The sequence below is a fragment of the Octodon degus genome, unplaced genomic scaffold (assembly GCF_000260255.1).
Source record: "Octodon degus isolate 3935 unplaced genomic scaffold, OctDeg1.0 scaffold00032, whole genome shotgun sequence".
NCBI classification, from domain to species: Eukaryota; Metazoa; Chordata; class Mammalia; order Rodentia; family Octodontidae; genus Octodon; species Octodon degus.
Genome location: NW_004524608.1, coordinates 3939959 through 3953631, shown reverse-complemented (window position 1 = coordinate 3953631; position 13673 = coordinate 3939959). Strand labels below are relative to the sequence as shown.

Below are 13673 nucleotides of genomic sequence, written 5' to 3'. Positions count from 1 at the left end.
AGAGAGAGAAACATTAACTGCTCCTTTCACTAGACCAGCAGAAATCACCAGTATAATTTTCCAGGCTATTCTGTTTGCATACATTTGTATGTTTTCCATTCATTCTTTCTTTTCTCTTTTCCCTCATCACAGTTATTCCTTCCCTTTAAACAGATTCTTTGCTTTTCACAGTATGTATTGTGCCTTTTGGACTTCATTTACACTTTCAGGTTCTTACACTAGGGAGACAATCCAATGTTTACACATGTGGGTCTGATTTTTTTCACTTGTGAGTATGGTCTCTAGTTGCATCCATTTTCCTGAAAAGCCTCAAGTTTGTCTTTCTTTCCAGCTGAGTATACTCCACTATACAAAAATACCATATCTTTCTAGCTATTCTTCGGTTGATGGGCATTTGGATAGTTTCCAAGATTTAGACAGGGCAAATTGCACTGCTATAAATCTGGGTGCACATATATCTCTGCGGTATGATGTTTGCAGACCTTCTGAAGTTTAAAAAAAAAATGGACCTCTAATTCTAGTATTTTGAGGAATCTCCATACTGATTTCCACAGTGGTTACACCAGCCAACACTCACAACAGTAGTGAGGTTCCCCTCCCCCACAGCTCCTCCAGCATTTGGTACTGGCTGACTTCTTGATGACAGCCATTCTTTCTGGGATGAGATGGAATTTCAGTATTGTTTTAATTTGCTTTTCTCAATCAAATCATGATGCTGAACTTTTTTTTTTTTTTTTTTTTTTTTTTTTGGTGGAACTCAGACCCTTGCACTTGCCAGGGAAGTGCTTATTCTACTGAGCCATCTCCCCAGCCCCTGTTGGATATTTTTTCATACACTTATTGCCATTTCTTTCTTTTTCTGAGAAGGGTATATTGATCTAGGACCTTAAAGGTCCATTTAAAGGTTGGGTTTTTTAATTTTAGGGAATGAATTTTTGTTAATTCTTTATATGTTCTAGATAGAAGTCCTTTGTCTGAGGAGAGATTTTTTTTTTCCAGAACTGGGGATTGAACTCAGGCCCTTGCACTTGCCAGGCAAGTGCTTATTCCACTGAGCCATCTCCCTGGCCCCGAGATAAAATTTTTCTAATTCATAGGGTTTTTATTTTACTCTGTTGGTGATTTCTTTTAACATGAAGAAACTTCAAAAAGATAAGATCCTAATTGCTGATTCTTTGAAGCATTTCCCATGCAGTTTGGTTTTTGTTCATGAATTGTCTGCCTACCCCTATCTATGCCTTCAAGATTTCTCTTCCAGTAGATTTAGTGTTTCTGTTTTAATATTTAAATCTTTAACCTATTTGGACTGTAGTTCAGTGCATGGTATTTGACACAGGTTAGCCTTCAGCATATGGAAAACCAGTTTTTCAGCACTATTTATTAAAGAGGTTATCTTTCTTCCAGTGAACAGGTTTGGCCTCTTTGTCACAGATAAGGTAACTGAGTGCATTTGCAGCTGTGTTTGCATCTTCTAATCTGTTCCATTGATCCTCAGTTCTTTTCTTTCTTTCTTTTTTTGGCAGTACCATGCTGATTTTATACAGTAGCTTTGTAGTATAATTTCAAGTCAGGGATTGTAATGCCTCGTGCCTTTCCTTTGTTACCCAGGATTGCTTTTGTTACTCTAAGTCTCTTCAAGTTCCAAATGATTTTTAGGAATATTTTCTCTAGATCTATGAGTTATTCTAGTGGTATTTTATTGGGATTGTTTTGAATTTATATAACACTTTTGAGAATATGACAATTTTTACAATGTTGGTTCTTCCTATCTAGGAGCAAGGAATATCTTTCCATTTTCTGAAATCATCTTTGATCTCTTTTTTCACAGTACTGTAAATTTCACTGTATAAAATTTTGCTTCCTGTGTTCGATTGATTCCTAAATATTTTACTTTCTTAGATGTTAATATGAAACATGTGGTTTCCCTAATTTTTCTCTAGGTGCATTCATTGTTTGTGTACAGAAATGCTATTGATTTTTGAGTGTTAACTTTGTGTCCTGCTATATTACTAAATTTGGTTATTAAATCAGCAAGTCTCTTGGACAAGTTTTTGGGGTCCTCTATGTAGAGTATCATGTCATCTGAGAATAATGATAATTTCATCTCTTCCTTTCCAATCATTATTCTTTTTTCACTCTTGTCTATGTGCTCTGGCTTATGTTTCCAGAACTATATTAAATAAGAGTGGTGTCAGTGGTCATCCTTTTCTTATTGATGATTTTTGAGAGAAAGCTTTCAGCTTTTGCCTATTTAGTTTGATGTTGGCTGTTGGTTTGTCATAGATAGCTTTTATCAGATTAAGATAAAGATCTTCTGTTTGAATTTTCTGTAGGATTTTTATTATCAGTAAGTGTTGGACTTTACCAAAAGCTTTTTGCATTTCTATTGAGACAATCATGTGATTTTTGTCTTTGTTTTGTTAATAAGCTGTATTACATTTATTGATTTGTGTATTAAACCATCCCTGTATTCCTTTGATGAATCCCTCTTAGTCACGGTACATAGTCTTCTTGATTATTTGCTGTATTCTATTTGAGAATTCACCCCTATAAATTTCCCTCTTAGAACTTCTTTCATTGCATCCCACAAATTCCAGTAAGTTGTATCTGCACTTTTGTTTGATTGTAAATATTGTTTAATTTCTTCTTTAATTTTATCTGTGACTCATTGATTGTTCAGAAGGGTGTTTTTTAATTTCCCTGTCTTTATGGGCTTTTTGTGATTTCTTTTCTCAATAATTTCTAGTTTCACTGCACTATGGACCAATAATATGCATGGGATAATTTCAATTACTTTGCATTTAGTTAAGCATTTTCTATGTGCTAGTATATGGTCCATTTTGGAGAATATCCCATGTGCAACTCAGAAGAATGTGTATTCTGACGATGGTGGGTGGAACACTCTATAAAGGTCTATTAAATCACAAGTTTGGTTTACTTCTGTTATTTCTTTCCTGATTTTTTTTTTTTGCCTAGTTGATCTATCTCTTTGTGACAATGAGGGGTTAAAGTCCCCCATTACAATTGGGCTATTGCTTATTTGATTTTTCATGTCTGTTAAATTTTGTCTCATATACTTGGGTTCTCTATTATTGTGTGCATCTATATTTGTGATAGTTATGTCTTCCTCTTGCAATTTTGTCCTGATGAATATGTAGTGACCTTTCTTATCTCTTTTGATCATTATTGCTTTGAAGTTCTCATTGTCAGCAACCAGAATAGCTACCCCTGATTTTTTCTGGATTCCTGTTCCACGGAGTATTGTTTTTCATCCTTTGATGTTTGGGCTATGAATTTCCTTTCAAGTTAAATGTGTTTCTTGTATACAGCATATTGTTGGATTTTGTTTCTTGATCCACTCTGCCAGTCTGCTTCTTTTGATTGGTGAATTGAGGCCATTTACATTTATGGTTACAAATGATATGTACTGGCTTCATCTTTGTCATGCTATTTTGCTGCTGTACCTTCCCTACTTTTCTCCTCTGTTTAATTGGTGGTTACTCTCTATTGTTCTTAAAGTTGTGGTCATTTTTGTCTCTTTCTAGAATATCTGTCAGTACTCTTTATAAGATTGGTTTTGTGGTCATGAATTGTTTCAGTTGCTCTTCGTAATGGAAGTATCTTATTTCTCCACTAACTTCAATAAATAGTTTTACAGGGCACATCAGTCTAGATTGGAAGTGGTTTGCTTTCCATGCCTAAAATACTTCACTCCAAGCTTTTCTTGACTTTATGTTTTGTGTTGAGAAATCTACCTTGATTCAAATGGGCTTTCCAATATATTTGATCTGTTTCTTTTCTCTAACAATTTTTAATATTCTTTTCTTTTTCTGAATTTCTGGGATCTTCATTATTATGTTTCTGGGCATAGATTTATTTTGGTTATGGCTAACTGGAGTTCTGTATGCCTCACTAAATGTATGTCAGATTCTTTTCATTGTGTGGAAAATTTTGTTACCACTTCTGGAAATACTGTTTTTATGGCATTTGTGTTGAGTCTTGTGGCTTTGCTGACACCTATCAGTCTTATGTTGTTTTTCTTTGTGTCATCTTATAGCTGTTGAATTGTTGTTTCCTGGTTCCTTGCTATTTTTAAGAGAATTTTTCCTTTTGTGAGTACTAACTACAATACTGTCTTCAACAAGGTCTGAAATTCTATTTTCAGTTTTGTTCAGTGCTTTTGCCAAATTTCGGTGGAATTCTTCAAACATTTTTATTTTTTCTATTTTTTTTTTTTGATACAGGGTCTTGCTATGCAGTTCAGACTCATAGTGATCTAGTGATCCTTCTGTCTCAGCCTCCCCCACACTGGGATTTCAGGTGTGAACTACCACTCCTGTTTTCAGGGTTGACATAGCATGCAGTACCAGGAATCAAACTTGGGTCCTTGTGCTTGCCAGGCAGGCACTTAGACCACTGGGCTACCTCCCCATCCCTCAATGGAATTGTTAATTTCCTGGATACCTGTTTGAATCTATTTCTTGCATTGTAATTCTTTCCTGTATTGTTGATTCAATGTTTCCATCATTTCTCTATTCTCTCCTATTCTTTCATCTGTCTTCTTTATATATACTGAGCAATTCTTTCACGATTGTTGTCATTTCCTTTTCTAACTGAGAGATTATTTCTGCTCTGATTTCTTCTATAACCTCATGGATGGAGCTGTTTCTGCACCTCAGTTGCTATCATTTCCAAAATTTCAGATATGTTATTTCCAAGTTCTTCTATGCCCCTCTATCTTGGGCTTGTTCTGAGTAAACTTGAGATCTGAGATTACCTTTTGCACTTTTGTTTTGACATGTTCAAAGCTCTCAATGTTTATGAACCCCTGCCCCACGATGGAGGGGTTGCAGCTCACCACAGCTCCCAAAACTGAGGCTCAGCGAAGCTCCTTTTTTGGGAGGGGTGGGGGAACAGGGTAGGAATCACCAAGGATCATGACACCATCTGTAGTGAAGTGTAGCTTGTGTGATGGTGGGGAAGGTATTGGCTGATGCTCATCAAGGCTCCCATGATGATGGGGGTTGGATCAAGCAGTTTCCCGTGAGGGTAAGGGTATGGACTTAACCTTAACAGCTAGCTCCAAAATTTAATGTTAAAAATTCTGAAAACGTTTTCACAGAATTCACGGTCCTGCCCCATATTTCAATATGTGCAAAAAATAAAAATAAAGGTATAAACATCTTTCTCTCTGTAACAACTACTAAAAATGAATGTTTCTAGGCTCAACTGTTTTGTTTGTTTTGTTTGTTGTTTTTTTTTTAAACCTCTGGGTTTTTTTTTAAGGTTTTCTTTTTTTTTTTTTTTTTGTGGTATGCTAGGGGATTGAACTCAGGACCCTGTGCTTGCCAGGCAAGCGCTTATTCTACTGAGCTATCTCCCCAGCCCCCTCAACTGGTTTTTCTGTTGCTATAAATTTAAGCTGCAGCCAGGGGAGGGCTCCTCTTAAGAAGATAAAGGCAGTAAGAGAGATGGGGGCTAGGAAAAGAGGGAGGAAATGATGGGGAACCAGCAGTGGAGGCCCAGGGCTGACAGTTTCCAGGTAGCTGCTGCTCATTACCCAGGAAGTGCTGAGCAATGAGATAAGAGAAGCAGCCAGGGTGAACCCCCAAGAGATGTGCTATAACTTGACACTTAAGGTCAAACCAACCCTTTTCAGTCTTCACCTATGAGCACTCCAGCTCCCAGCTGGTCTCTGTTCAAGTCTTCCTTGTGAGTGGGAACTGTCCTGTGTGCCTAGAGGAGAACAGCCGTGGTAGCTCTTACCTGAACACAGCAGACATTCACACCAGAAGGTTGTTCCACAGCACCTGGAAACAGCTATAAGGCCAAAAGCCACCCTGGCCTCCTAGGGGGTAGAAGAGAGGGACTGACTCTCTCTGCTACACCTGATGAGTACACTGGCATATGGTAAGAGAGGCAGATTTAAGGCCAAATGAGGAAAGCAGAATCCCCACTCATATGACCATGTAGAACCCAGAGGAGGAGGCAACATAAAAACCCAAAGGGATGTCACTGTTAGTGAGGCCAGGACATTTTGAAAGTTAGGGCGCAGGTCCTAAACAACTAACCTAAATATATTAAAGCTTGGGGCTTAAGTGAGTTGACATACACCGGGCCAAAATAATTAACTTTAGTAAACTGATTATCAGGACCTTAGAAAGTACAAAAGAAAGAGAACAGTTTTTCAAATAAACTAAAAGGAGCCATGGAGACACAGAATACAAACAAGGTTGCCTGCTTTCCCCTGACATCAAAGGCCTGGCAGCAACTAGAATCAGCCCTGCTTTCTGTCATGTTCACCTACACCAAAAACTGTACAAAATCCTCTAGATAGAAAGATCTATAGGGGTTTTTTTTTTTTAATCTTTAAAAAAACAAACCCTGTCTGACAGCAGAAGGCAGAAGGGCTTTTCTTTTTATTTTTCCTCATAAACACATGCTCGGTCCTTGTCCACTGCTTGCTGCTTTCTGTCTCAGTGTGTGAGCATGGATTCACGGAGGGTGAAGACTGGCTGGGCATGGGATTTAGTTCCATCACTGAGAACTCTGGGCATGGGATTTAGTTCAATCACTGAGAACTCAGAAGGGCCGCTTCCTGGGAATGAGTGAACCTCTGGGAAACAGTAATCAACTGTGGCTATTTATTTGTAACTCAAGGACAGAGAACAAAGACATTGAAAAAAGCATAATGTAGCATATTTTATAGGAGTTTTGTCAGGATAATAATAATTCAAAAGTTATTATTATGGTATAATAAACCACAATGGGGTGGTTTATTACCTGACAAGTCAACCTAGTTTAGGCAATCTTATCGGGGCAGAGGAAACACAATAGCCAAAGCAAACACTTGTAACAGTAACTTCCTCTTAATTCTTCTGATTATTGTCCTGCAGGCTTGCTATAAACTGTAACCCTGCATTCTAGGGCCATGGGAACTATTGTTCTTCAAAATACCTTCCTTGTCTCGCTTAGATTCAATCACTCCTTTGGCCATTGAGTCCCCAAAAGTTTCAATCTTTGTTGCAACAAAATAAGGACCTAGAGTGGCAGAAACTGGTTATGTTAGGGCAACAGAACTTTGAAGATTTAGTGTATAATGGTTGATACATTGTGTCATTGTAAGAAGTCTAAAAGTTTGAGGCTCAACAGGAAGCTAGGGTCCTTACTTTGTAAACATCCTCATCTTGTGCAGCAGGAGGGCCTAGAGGATGGGAGTGCTAAACCTGCCCTACTGGGTGGTAGCCTGCTTACAATAAAGGCAGGAAAAAAGGCTTGCCGCTCCTTTTTGTTCTTCTTAACATTTGCTGTCTTCTGCCACCGAAGGCATCACAAAAAGCAGCAAGTCTGCACCCTTGGCAGCCATACGCTCATTAGCTCTTCTTGCATTTGCTGTCTTTTGTCCACATAAACCCTTGCAGCTGTGTCATGCTGCCCTTCCTCGGAGCCAGCTGATTATGGACTGAAACCTCCACAAACTGTGAGCTACATAAATATTTCCATCCTTAATTTTGGGTGTCCAGTAACTTATCTCAGCAACAGAGAAAAATAACCAAGATAGTGTTTACCTTTTAAAATCTGTAATAGCAACTTTTCACATTTCCTAAGAAGTTCATTAACTCTTGCTCCCCTCATCTCTGAGGAAAACCAGGCCTAGCTGAACCTGCAAGTGGGAGAGGCTGCGGCTAAGACCTCAGGCCTTCACCCTGGGAGCTCTTGCCTCCCTAAGCCTGCATTCCAATGATACCTACATGGCCTTTCTCTACTGACAACCTGGCACCTCCTCCAGGTGCCAAGAAGCACAAGCTGTCCTCCTGGAAGCTCCCCAGCAACACCCTCATCCTCAGTTGTAGGACCAGCAGAAAGTGTCTATGTGCAGCAGGCTTCTCCTGCCACTGTGCTTGGCCTCTGCCAGCTGAACCTTTTCCGTTCTTATGTTTTGCCTCAAAATAATAACCACACATGGTGACAGACTGAATTCTCACCACCCATAGGCCCCATAACAACTTCTTTTAGCCTCTTCTACCTTGAGTTCTTGTGACTACAGCAACTGCAGATACTGTGTTTATCTCCCTAATACTCCATCTATCAACTAAGTGTTGCTGTCCTTTGACAGTGGAAACTTGGTTTAAATAAGAAGAAATCAAGTTGTATCTTAAGATGAAAACATCTTTTCTCTGACGCTCCCTCCAGCCCACACCCCTGAGTCAATCACTTTCACACTTGTACTGCCTCTTCTGGACTCAGTCCTACTCTTGATCACTTCAGGTTTTTCCTCCTCAGAGCCTTAGGTCAATCCTGGGCCACCAGCACAGGACTTTCTCCCCACAGAGACATGGTGACTCCTTGATTCTCAGCTGATCACACCCTTCAACTTTTTATGAAATGGAATCTGAATTTTTTTAATTCTTAATACTACTGCATAAGAATTTATGACATTACCTATTATTTACTTTTTACTATGCTAATAATTACTCTTTTTTCACAACTATTATTCTTACCATTTACTGTTGTTCTGTGCTAAGCACTGTATATGTATGATTTCCTTCCATCGTGTTAATGTCTCAAACAAGAAAGGATTTTTATCTCTGTGAGGCTCAGAGAGGCTCACAACCTTGCCCACAGCCATGCCTCTAGCAACAGCCCAGAATCAGAACTTCATACAAGAGCCAACCAGATAGCTCAGTGGACTAAAGCGCCTGCTTAGGCAGCCAGAGGGACCAGGGTTCAGTCCCCACTGTGTGGTGCTGGCCCTGCCCCCAGGGCATGCTGAGAGGGCAAATGAGTCTGGGCATAGTGGGGCATGCCTATAATCCCAGCACTTGGGAGGCTGAAAACAGGAGGATCACTACAATCTGTGTAGTGAGACCCTGTAGACCCTATACTAAAATACAAAAAAAAAAAAAAATCATACAGCCTGGTTCCCAAATCTGGGCCCTGCCTCTGTGCTTTACTGTACCCCTACCTCTGAGCTAGTGTTCAAGGCAACCTCCATGTCACCTCTGCCAGCAGCACTCCTCCTACCACCCACTCCCCCCAGCTCAGACCTTCAGTGCCTCACCAATAGCTTCCTGGCAAGCACTGTGCTCCAGTCCAGGTGTCCCCCAGCACCAAACATCCTTAATAGCCAGGTATTATCAAGGTGCCTCACTGTTCAAAGCCTTCTCTATGCACTCCATGGCTTGAAATGGGGCTTTCAGACTTCATTATCTCCCTAGAACCCTATTGAAATAAAGCTTTATAGGGACACCTGATATACAAAAATGTAGATTCTGCCTCAAACTGAGTAAGCAGCAAGGAGACCCTCATCCAAAGCAACTACTCTATGATGGAGAAGTTCCCAAGCTACCTCCAAGGAACTCCCAGTACTCTTGCAATTCAAGATCCTCTGATCCCATAGCGGGTCAAAACTGTTCAAATAAAGCTGCCTACAGCTCTCAGAGATGCTGGGAAACCTCTTCTCACTCAACACTAATGGAATGTGTGAATTGTTACGTGGTTTGGGAAAGTAATACAGCAACAGCTATTCAAATTAAATATACATATGCCCCACACCCAGCAGTATCACTCCTGGGAATCTGTATCAGAGAAATAAAAGCATCAAGTCCTTTCAGATGTGTATCCAAAGATGTTTATTCTGCAAAAGTATTATTGCTCGCAAAGACAAGAAGTTGGATCAGAAAAGGTACGTTTTTAGGGACCTGGAGATGGTTGGGCGAATTGTGGCATTTTATGCTTTGTGGAATAGATAGGTATGAAGAAGAAGGAGAAGGAGAAAGAAAGATTTCTATCTGTCCCTTAACAATTGATTTGAAGATATTTTCATGATCTATCATTTGTCTGCTTCTTAAGATACTGAAGGTTGAACCCAGAGTGGTCATTGAACTGGAAAATATCCTTTTTTCTTTTTCTTTTTTTTTTTTTTTTTTTTTTCCTTTTTTGACACAGGGACTCACGAAGTCACTAAGATTCTGTGCCTGGCCTCAAACTTGCAGGGCTCCTATGTCAGCCTCCCAGAGTGCTGAGATTACAGAAGTGCACCACCAAACTCAGCCATGATAAAGCAAACTGCAGCAGCACAATTCACAGTAGCAATACAAAGTTAAAAAAATTTTGTTGTGAGAAATACATATATATGCATTCAAAACCAGGCATGGGCCAGCAGTGAGTTGGAGCCCTATGGAGGTGGCTGCAGCAGCGACCCCTCTGAGCTGAGTTTCCAGTCGTCAGGACTCCTTCCTTCTTCTCCCTCTCCGTTTTTTGTTTTCTGTTGCCCTTCACTTTCCCTTCCCTGTCCCAATGACCGGATCCTGAGCAGGTAGCTGTGAGGGCAGCTGCTGAGTTCTCGGTAAAAGTTTTGCATTTCTCCCATTCCCTCCCCTCCCACCCCATCCATTAATATACTTCTGAAGATTCTTCGTTGTCAAGCAGCCAAAGTGGAGAGCGCGATTACAGAAGGGGGTACTTCTTGTTTCAGTGCTTCTTCATTCAAAGAAGGAAGTAGGGGTACACCTCAGTACTATCCCAAGCCTGCTGGCAACAGCAAGTTCCTGGGGAAAACCCGGGGCAAAACGTTCAGAAATGGAATCCTGCACGAAGCGCTAGACGAGATGATAACTCTGCAGCAAACAACTCCACAAATGAAAAAGAAAAACATGATGCAACTTTCAGGAAAGTAAGAGGCATATTAAATAGGCTTACTCCTAAGAATTTTGACAAGCTATGTCTTGACTCCTCAATGTGGGTGTTGAGTCTAAACTCATCCTTCAAGGGGTCATACTGCTGATTGTAGACAAAGCCCTAGAAGAGCCAAAGTATAGCTCACTGTATGCTCAGCTATGTCTGCAATTGGCAGAAGATGCACCCAACTTTGATGGCGCAGCAGCAGCGGGTCAACCAGGACAGAAGCAAAGCACAGCATTCAGATGCCTCCTAATTTCCAAATTACAAGAGGAATTTGAAAACCGAACCAGAAATGTTGATGACTATGATAAGCGTGAAAATCCCCTTCTCCCAGAGGAGGAACAGAGAGCCATTGCTAAGATCAAGATGTTAGGGAACATCAAATTCATTGGAGAACTTGGCAAGCTTGATTTTATTCATGAATCTATCCTTCATAAGTGCATCAAAACACTTTTGGAAAAGAAGAAGAGAGTCCAACTCGAAGATATGGGAGAGGATTTGGAGTGCCTCTGTCAGATAATGAAGACAGTGGGACCTAGGTTAGACCACAAACGAGCCAAGTCCTTAATGGATCAGTACTTTGCCCAAATATGCTCCTTGATGTTACGTAAGGAATTACCAGCAAGAATTTGTTTCCTGCTGCAGGATACCGTAGAGTTGTGAGAGCACTATTGGGTTCCTCGCAAGGCTTTTCTTGATAATGGACCAAAAACAATCAATCAAATCTGTCAAGATGCAGTAAAAGATCTAGAAGTGTTTATTCTTGCTCCTATGGCTCAAGGGATGAGAAGTGACTTCGTTCTGGAGGGACTGTTCATGCCACCCAGGATGAAAATGGATAGGGACCCACTTGGAAGACTTGCTGATATGTTTGGACAAATGCCAGGTAGCAAAATTGGAATTGGTCCAGGAGTTATCCAGGATTTTCACCCACCATGAGGTGTCATCATTCAAATCAGCTCTTTAATGGCCATGAGGGACACATCATGCCTCCCATACAATCACAGCTTGGAGAGATGGGAGGCAAGTTTATGGAAAGCTAAGGGCTAAGCCAGCTCTACCATAACCAAAGTCAGGGACTCTTATCCCAGCTGCAAGGACAGTCGAAGGATTTGCCACCTCAGTTTTCTAAGAAAGGACAGCTTAATGCAGATGAGATTAGCTCAGTCGTTCCTAATGAATAAAAATCAAGTGCCAAAGCTTCAGCCCCAGATAACTACGATTCCTCCTAGTGCACAACGCACTCAGACACCACCTCTGGGACAGACACCTCAGCTTGGTCTCAAAACTAATCCACTACTTATCCAGGAAAAGCCTGCCAAGACCAGCAAAAAGCCATCACCATCAAAGGAAGAACTACTGAAACTAACTGAAACTGTTGTAACTGAGGATCTGAATGGTGGAAATGCAAATGCGGCTGTCAGTGGTGTCAGAGAAATTAGAGCTGCCAAACACTTTCTTCCTGAGATACTAAGCAAAGTAGTTATCCTGTCACTAGACAGAAGTGATGAAGATAAAGAAAACGCAAGTTCTTTGATCAGTTTACTCATACAGGAAGGGATTGCCACAAGTGACAATTTCATGCAGCCTTTCCTGAATGTATTAGACCAGTGCCCCAAACTGGAAGTTGACATCCCCTTGGTGAAATCATGCTTAGCACAATTTGCAGCTTATGCCATTATTTCAGAGCTAGTGAGCATTTCAGAACTGGCTCAACAACTGGGGAGTGGTACCCATTTTCTTCTCATCTTACTGTGTCTTCAGCAGTTAGCTAAACTACAAGATCGAGAATGGCTAACAGAACTTTTTCAACAAAACAAGGTCAGTATGCAGAAAATGCTCCCAGAAATTGATTAGAATAAGGACCAGATGTTGGAGATTTTGGAAGGAAAGGGACTGAGTTTCTTATTCCCACTCCTCAAATTGGAGAAGGATCTGTTGAAGCAAATAAAGTTGGATCCATCCCCGCAAACCATATATAAATGGATAAAGATAGTATCTCTCCCAAACTTCATGTAGATAAAGTATTTGTGAACATCTTAATGACTAGCTTCTTACAGTATGTTTCTAGTGAAGTAAGCCCAGCAATGAAACAGATTGTTCCTCTGCTCCTTCCAAAGAACAGTTAGAGCAGGAAAAACAACTGCTGCTTTCTTTCAAGCCAGTGATGCAGAAATTCCTTCATGATCATGTGGATCTACAGGCCAGTGCCCTGCATGCTCTGCAGGTGCAGTGTTACAACAGCAATTTCCCAAAAGGCATGTTACTCTGCTTTTTTGTTCACCTCTATGACATGAAAATTATCAAAGAGGAAGCTTTCTTGGCTTGGAAAGAAGATATAACACAAGAGTTTCCCGGAAAAGGCACGGCTTTGTTCCAGGTGAATCAGTGGCTGACTTGGCTAGAAACTGCTGAAGAAGAAGAATCTGAAGAAGAAGCTGACTAAAGAATCAGCCAAAGCCTTCAGCTGTGCAAAGCGTACTGTTGCTATGATGTAGCCGCATTGACCTAACCACTGCGAAAATTCATTCCACTGTAATGTTTTCATAATATTTAAAGCAGAAGCACGTCAGTTTAGGATTTCCTTCTGCATAAGGTTTTTTTGTAGTGTAATGTTTTAATCATAGTCTACCACCAAATATTTTAGGAGTATCTTTAATGTTTAGATAGTATATTAGCAGCTGCAATAATTACATCATAAGTTCTCAAGCGGAGGCAGTCCATTGCAAGGACCTTTTTCACTGCCAGTTATCACAGGCTGTGTTAAGTTAGAAAACTGAAGAGCAACACTGAATACTGTAGAAATGCACTTTGCTCAGTAATATTTGAGTTGTTTCAATATTTGATTATCCATTTTGTTGTCACAGAAAAATTCTTAACTGTGATTCATGGCTGTTGCCATAATAGTATATTGCCTGTATTTCTACCTCTAGTAATGGGCTTTATGTGCTAGATTTTAATATCCTTGAGCCTGGGCAAGTGCACAAGTC

General features: G+C 40.3%; 1 pseudogene; it reads left to right on the top strand.

Moving 5' to 3' along the window:
• Positions 1 to 4971: 4971 nt before the first annotated feature.
• On the top strand, positions 4972 to 13129 carry LOC101582156 (annotated as a pseudogene).
• The last annotated feature ends 544 nt before the right edge of the window (positions 13130 to 13673 follow it).